The sequence below is a fragment of the Pongo pygmaeus genome, chromosome 6, assembly GCF_028885625.2.
Source record: "Pongo pygmaeus isolate AG05252 chromosome 6, NHGRI_mPonPyg2-v2.0_pri, whole genome shotgun sequence".
NCBI lineage: Eukaryota > Metazoa > Chordata > Mammalia > Primates > Hominidae > Pongo > Pongo pygmaeus.
The window spans coordinates 89,503,479-89,511,929 of NC_072379.2; the positions used below are offsets into that span (position 1 = coordinate 89,503,479).

Consider the following 8,451-nt stretch of genomic DNA (forward strand, 5'->3'; position numbering starts at 1 on the left):
TAAATTATCATCCAAAATATAAACAATACCATTAGTCCATGCTGATATAACAAATAGTTGAACAAATAAATAAACGGAGGTGTATAGACAAATTTCTCATGCAGAAGAATTCCAAATAATGTTTGTAGATACTCTGCTTTCAAGGAGGGGGAGCATAACTCCCCACTGCTTTTAGCGTGGGTTGCATGCACTGGCTTTCTTCCAAAGCATATAATATGAAAAGGAATAAATTAAAAAGTAACTTTGCAGTGTATATTCCTAACAAACACGATCTCAGCCAGGTAATCAAGGTCAATGTAAACAGAGATAAGTCATGTAGATGGAATGTACCCTTGATATGATGTGATGAGAATGGCCCCTAATCTTTGTGGTCTTCCTCACTAAGAACTCATAATCCCAGTCTAATAATGAGATACATATCAAACAAATCCAAATTGAGAAACATTCTACAAAATAACTGGCCAGTCCAGTATTCCTCAGAACTATCAAGATGATAAAAAACAAAGAATGTCTAAGAAATTGTCATAACATAGAAGCTCCATGAAGCTGTGACAACTAAATGTAACACAGTACCCTGGGTGGGATCCTGAACAGAAAAATCACATTAGAGGAAAAATCTAGAAAAATGTGAATAATGTACAAACTTTAGATGCAAATAATATACCAATATTGGCTCATTAATTGTAACAAGCCTAATATACAAATGTATGACGTTAATAATAGAGGAAAGCAGGTGTGGGGTCTACAGGAGCTCTCTGTACTATCTTCACGATAATTCTGTAAACTTAAAACTATTCTAAATTTAAAAGCTTGTATTTTTTTTAAGAAAAGGAGATTGGAAGATAAGTTTCAGAGAAAATAGTTGCATGCGAAATCAGGATATGGGAGCCAAAACCACAATATATTATTATTATTAAAAACAAGAAATTAAGAGGCAAGTTTCAAATTCAACTTTTATCTTAGGTTCAGGGAGTACATGTGCAGGTTTGTTTCATGAGTAAATTACATGTTCCTGAGTTCAGTGTATGAATGATTCTCTCATTTAGGTAGTGATCATAGTAACTGTCAGGTAGGTTTTCTACCTTCGCCCCCCCAACCCCACTAGTAGTCCCAAGAGCATAGTAACCGTCAGGTAGGTTTTCTACCCTCGCCCCCCCAACCCCACTAGTAGTCCCAAGTTTCTCTGTTCCATCTTTATGTCCATGTATAATCTTATCTGCTTATTTCTTTTGGAAATTGATCATTTCCATATCTGATGGTTCCCTTGGGACATAATCAGTACCAGAATCTTTAATTGATAATAAATAACTGACTTCAGTAAGTTCCCTAAACTCACTGTCTCCTATTCCTTTTCTATAAAATAAGTATAATAGTACTACAGACTAAAGAGTGCTGTCCTAAATTAAATGAGATGGTACATTTAGTGCACTCCCATGGTGCCTGGCACATAGTAAGCCCTCAATAATTTTATTAGTATTCCCCCAAGCACCAATGATATAAATTGTGATGATTGTTATTATTCAGGAGTGAGCATTTTGGAGATAATATACATTCTGTGGTAAACTATTTCCCGTCTTCACTATTTCACAATCTTCCATGAAATCCTACCTGCTCCTATTTTGTTTCTGAGACCCAAGGACCTTTGAATTTTTCTCTTTATTTATTGTTACTTCCCAAAGCACATTCATTTTTTCCTCATTTATCCCTTTATTTTCCCAACATTAAGATCACTTTGATTACTCTATTTTTTTTAAATGGTGTCACCAATATTCCAGGCTTGAAACCTCAAACTAATCTTTTAATCTTCTATCTTCTTACTCAATCCAGTTAGCCATCATCCCCCACCGAAAATTGTCCTTTATATCTCTCTCACATCTGTCCTTTTTCTTTCTATTTCATCACAAGCTTTAGGGTTTTTAAAACTCATTCCTTGCTAGCTGTTATTATATCCTAACTGACCTTCTTGTTTTCCATGTCTCCTCATACTGGACTCTTTCCCCTTCACACAACAATATGTAAATATTTTATTGAATCAGCTGGACTCAGTAGGATAAAAGCAGAAAACAGCTTTATTCTTTCTTCCATTCAACTTCAAACAAGCTCTTGAACTAATTCCTTGGCTACATCTGCCACAAGTTTCAGGCAGATCCTCTCAATTGTCTAGGCCCTTTTGATCACAAACAGTCTCAATATAGTCCACCACAATTTACACACCTTCACTTTCCTTATTTTATCCCCATGTCCCAAATAGGGAACTCATAAAGCTTGTGCCTGCAATAAGGGTGAGAGCTTTTTTGCTCCTCTATTCCTCATTCTCCTTCTTCCCCAGTCCTGGCTATTCTGACTGACAACTTGAGGCACAGTACTGGAAGAAAAGGTAATTAGAGATAAACAAAGCACGTCACAGGGCTGATAGAAGAGTTCCTATTTCTGGATGTAATGAATGCACAGTACAGTTTTGTTTCAACTCACTTTTACTTTGAAAAGCACTTTTGTGTTTTGTTTTGTTTTTTAAATTTTCTCTGCTAGGACCTTTGACTGCAGTTCCCAGGACACATTCCATGTAATTCCCTCATGGAAGGTGACAGATAACACACAGGTACCTTTTTCCAGAAAAATCTTCTCTTTCTCTCATCTCTTCCACTCCACACACTTAAAAGGTGGAAGTGGGAGGTCACAAACACTAGCAGTGGTAGGTTTCCAGTCTGCTGGCATGCTCAGTTCAGGGAGCCCTGCAGGATCCAAAGCAGGTGTTTGATCCCTATCAAGTCATTCTCAATTTGCACTGAAATTAAAGTTTAAAAAAGTTTCATTTTTACAGTCTTTTAAGACTAGCTTTGTCAACTCATACTTTTATTTAAAAAAAAATCATCAAATGCTTATAAAGCCCATAGGCTGTTTTTTAAATCTGAGATTATTAATTTAAAGCCCTCTCTTATCTTTCCTGATCAGTCATTCTCATCCATTTCCTCTACTTAGCTAATCCAAAAATTATTTGCTCCCCCAAATGTAATTATTGTTTTCTAAATTTTTATTTTATTGCATCACCATTCTCCACCCTACTCTCTACCCTGTCAGGATTCTTTGTTGTAGACAACTGAAACTAAATGCAGTTAATTCACACAGAAAAAGAATTAATTAGAAGGATATTGGAGAGTTTACAGAATCAACTAGAAAGCTGGAGAACTGTATTTGGAAGGAAATTTAAAAAAGGAGAAAGCTCAGATCCTTTTCTAACCATGATCTGTTGAAGAGGCCCACAGCTTCATCAAGCACTCATCATTATACCACCAGGCTCTCAACTGCTCTACAGCTCCAGCAAACAATCTCTCTCCCTGGCCTGTCTGTTGGTTTCACTTCCACAAGATTTAAAGTCGCAGGCAGGGGCTCACACTCAGCCATGGCTAAATCACATGCTCACAACTCAAAAACCGTGAGGCAAGGGAAAGTGATTTAGCATCAGCTATAAGTCAGATTTGACGCGGTCTTAGTGCTGCACTGAGGTGGACGTTTGAGTTCAGCCACCCCTCAGCTGCTGAGGCCTCTGCTGCCTCCCATGGAAACCTGGGCCCCCTGTGCAGCTTTCTCCCTTTGTCTCATATCCATGCGCACCAATGAGAATGCTAATACACCAGCCACCCGACTTAACAGATTCAGGAACAAAGAAAAAGACAGTACAGAAATGAGGCATCGCAGAATAGAAGTCAATGTGGAGCTGAGGAAAGCTAAGAAGGAGAAATGTAAGCTCATTTCCTGATGATGCTACTTCTCCACTGCAGAAGAACTGCAACAACCAGGATACTGTAAATTGGTCTGTTGATGACATTGTCAAAGGTATAAATAACAACAATGTGGAAAGTCAGCTGTAAGCTACTCAAGCTACCAGGAAACTACCTTCTAGAGAAAACCAGCCCCCCATAGACAACATAATCCAGGCTGGTTTGATTCCAACATTTCTGTCCTTCTTGGGAAGAACTGATTGTAGTCCCATTCAGTTTGAATCTGTTTGGGCACTCACTAACATTGCTTCTGGGGCATCAGAACAGACCAAGGCTGTGGTAGAGGGAGGTGCCACCACAGCATTCATTTCTCTGTTGGCATCTCCCCATGCTCACATCAGTGAACAAGCTGTATGGGCTCTAGGAAACATTGCAGGTGATGGTTCCATTTTCCGAGACTTGGTTATCAACTGCGGTGCAGTTGACCCACTGTTGGCTCTTCTTGCAGTTCCCGATATGTCATCTTTAGCATGCGATTACTTAAGTAATCTTATGTGGACACTTTCAAACCTTTGCCGCAAGAATACTCACACCTCCTTTAGATTCTGTTGAGCAAATTTTTCCTGCGTTAGTTTGATTCCTGCATCATGATGATCCAGAAATATTAGCAGATATCTGCTAGGTTATTCCTTACCTTTCTGGTGGTCCAAATGAACGAATTGACATGGTCGTGAAAACGGGAGTTTTGCCCCACCCTGTGAAGTCTCTAGGAGCTTCCGAATTGCCATTTGTGACTCCAGCACTAACAGCCATTGGGAATATTGTCACTGGTACAGATGAACAGACTCAGGTTGCGATCGACGCAGGAGCACTCACCGTCTTTCCTAGCCTGCTAAATCAACCCCAAAACTAACAGTCAAATATCACAGCTGGCCACCAGGATCAGATAGAGCAAGTTGTGAATCATGGATTAGTTCCATTCTTCGTTAATGTTCTCTCTAAGGCAGATTTTAAGACAAAAAAGGAATCTGTATGGGCTGTGACCAACTATTTCAGCAGTGGAACAGTTGAACAGATTGTATACCCCGTTCATTATGGCATAATAAAGCCACTGATGAACCTCTTAACAGCAAGAGATACCAAGATTATTCTGGTTATCCTGGATGCCATCTCAAATATCTTTCAGGCTGCTGAGAAACTAGGTGAAACTGAGAAACCCAGTATGAGTAAAGAATGTGGAGGCTTAGAAAAAAATTGAAGCTCTACAAAACCATGAAAATGAGTCTGTGTGTAAGGCTTTGTTAAGCTTAATTGAGAAGTATTTTTCTGTAGAGGAAGAGCAAGATCAGTTTCTGTGCCAGAAACTACCTCTGAAGGCTGTACCTTTCAAGTTCAGGATGGGACTGCTGGGACCTTTAACTTTTAGATCATGTAACTGAGGCAAAAAGTTGTGTACTATGTTTGGTGTAAGTTTGTTTTACTGTTTCTCTACTAAGAACTCTTTTTAAATGGGGTTTGTTATTGTACCACTTTTTATGCTGAAACGATACTTGAATAGTTCCAAATTGTACATACTGTATGAAGCTTGCCTTTGAATAGGTTTCTTATTTCTATATGGAATTTCATATCTCTCAGTGTCCTGTAAAGATAGATTAAAGTCTACCCTTTCATTTACTTCAAAAAAAGAAAGAAGTCAAATTTATTATGTTTTGTACATAATAAGACTGTTTACAAAAAAAATCCTAAGAGAATATATTAAAAATGATTAGACTTTATGGAAAATATCTGCAAAATGATTGGGAACAAGACTTTTATGCAAAAAGTGAATGTCTTCCATATACAAAAACAAAGAGAAAATATGAGAAATTAATCATTTAAACAACAAGGACAAACATACCAAAATACCTAAATTAAAGTTAAATATAGACCTGTATAAAAAAACTATAATTAAATTCAGATATGTAACCAAATAATTTAATAAATTAAGACACTCAATATTCTTTAATGGAAAGACTATTTTAAAGTAGCTCTTTTTTTTTAACCTCACTTATAATCCTGGATGAATTTGGATTAATATTTGTAATCACATGCCTTACTAAATACTGGGAATTTAGTATGTGAATGAAATTTTGTTAATTTGATTGAGTCTACTCATTTTTTGGAGAGGTAGTATTTATTGGTTCTGTGTGTGTCTGTGTGTATGTTCTGAAAATGGTTTGAAGTCAGTTTATAGAGATATAGATTAGCTTATACAGAGTCTATATAGAGATATATAGAATTTTAGAGACTTATTATACTTAATATTAAACATAAAATAATTAATCAGAAAAAATACCTAAGCTCAGAGTAAAGTTATGGCATCCATATTTGTACCCAAATAGGTGTTCATATTTTAAATCTGCACTATCACTAAAAATTATGTTAATTTTAGTCTAATTCCAACCTGTCCTTATTAAATATATCTTATTCATTGATGCACTCCATTATATTTCTGCCTAATTCAGAATCTAGATTGTTAGATTATGCTTACTTTTTTGTACCATTTTGTTCTGCTATTAGAGGTTGGGCAGATGACAAAATAGGTTAAGACGGCCAAATCTCAACTAGAAGAACCTCATGTCTAATAATCAGCTTATACCCATAACACAATGCCATAATTGATCAAGATTTGAGGAGGGTAGAGAATTAAGGCAAAAGTTAATAAAGTTGAGAACAATTAAGGAACTTTTGTCAAACTGCTGGCAAACAAAGGGTATACAGTGGATGCCCAGATTATTTTTTACTTACTTTTCATTTCCAGAATTATTTGCTGCTAATTGTAATCAGAAATTGCCGTCACTAAAGAATATCAGACTGCCAAAATCTCCGTGTAACCATATGAAACCTTCAGATCCTGCCTGATATCACTATTACTGTCCTAAAATGCTTTAGCTACATCTCCAAATTCTCACACGTTGTCTGCTTGCTCTAGAGCCATCTTGACCCTAAATAACCCCACACTGCATGCAACCCGTTGTGCCCCAGTCCCTGTGTTCTCTCAAGAATATGTTGATGTGCTTTCATTATTCATTTCATCCTGGTAAAGTGAGAGGTGGGTTTGCTTACAAAAACAAAACAAAGAACAACAACAACAAAAATCTGGAGTGTTTTTTAGCTAGAAAGTTCCCCTTCAGATACAGTTACAGTCAAATGGATCCATTGGTTATCTATATCCTTTTTGGTGATCTCTACTGACTGAAAAGATATTTTTGGTTTACTGAGAATGTTTAAGTTCCCATAGTCAAATTGCCTTCATTCAAATGGATCCATTGGTTATCTATATCCTTTTTGGTGATCTCTACTGACTGAAAAGATATTTTTGGTTTACTGAGAATGTTTAAGTTCCCATAGTCAAATTGCCTTCATTCCCAGTGTTACAAAGCAGCCTCATAAGTAGTTCCTGGTGTGGAAGGGATGTTTCCCAACACAGTCATTCAGAAGGACAAGGCATCCATTCATTCATTCAACAAATATTTATTGAACAAATACTATGTGCCAAACACTGGGTATTTGGTGGTGAATTAAAAAGGACAAAACCCCATGTTTTCATAGATTTTTACACCTGGTAGGGAGAAACAAATAATAAACAAAATAAATAGGTAAGCCACTTTCTGGATCTATGTCAGACTATTTCAACGACATTGTTCCTTGAGCACACAAAGATTACAGTGTCCACTGACTTCTGGCTGGTCAATATCTTATTCCTAGGAATTTTCTCTGCTACTTTTCCTTCTTGCTGGGTATAGCTGCTCCAGGGTTTTTCTTTGCTACTACACACAATTCCCGAAATGTCTACAATTTAATGAGTTTCTGCTAAAAACAGTCCTCCCTCCAGCAAGGCCCACTAAACACACAGAGGTACAATGATTGGAAAAGAAACATTGTTTTTTATATTTCAAGAAGAAGTAAGGTGAGAATGTGTAATATTTATGAAATGTTTATGATATCATCCAAAAACTATCATAAACTATAATAAATACAGCAGCTGTTTCTCCCACCATTTCACTGCTCAACTGTTTTAACTGGCAATTCAGGTTTTAACATTTTCACTCTTTACCTTTTTATGATACTGATTGGCCTAGTGATACACTGATTGATCTTCATAAAAAATCTTATTACATAGCCAGTTAAATACAATAAATCATATGTTCAAGATGTAAAAAGATAACACACATTATTGAAACAACTTTATCAGAAATGAAAGTATGAAATTTTATTGGGCACTGTGAATCTGGTGGGTGTGAAGACTAAGCTCTGAGCTCAAAAGCTAAATTTTTAATTTGGCTGTTTTTGAAGTGATGGAGTTTCTGTCTGTTTTAACATTTGTGGTGTGAAGATAAGTTTTGCAGAATTAGAGATAAGTTAACATTGCTTTGAAAGTATTTGCACTTTATCTTTTTGATAACTGTCTTTTAAGAACAATAAAGAGATTTATTTCTGTCAAGTACTAGTGAAAATATTATGAGTGTTCTCAACTGCTTTGGTATTTTATCAAAGGCATGGTGTATATGTGGCAGTTGAAGTCTGAAAGATGGGATACTAGATAAAGTTTGACAAGTAATAGAGTAGAGCAGGGAGGGGAGAAGAAGAGAGGTAATAAATCTTCCATTTGTCTTTTTCTAATGGACTACATATTAAGAAAAATCAAACCAAGCATATCTGTAAGAGAATGTCAATTAACAAATTCATTGAT

The 8,451-nt window shown here is 36.3% G+C and overlaps 1 pseudogene; it reads left to right on the plus strand.

Annotated features, from left to right (window-relative positions):
* Positions 1-3,604: 3,604 nt before the first annotated feature.
* On the plus strand, positions 3,605-5,145 carry LOC129039998 (importin subunit alpha-1-like; annotated as a pseudogene).
* The last annotated feature ends 3,306 nt before the right edge of the window (positions 5,146-8,451 follow it).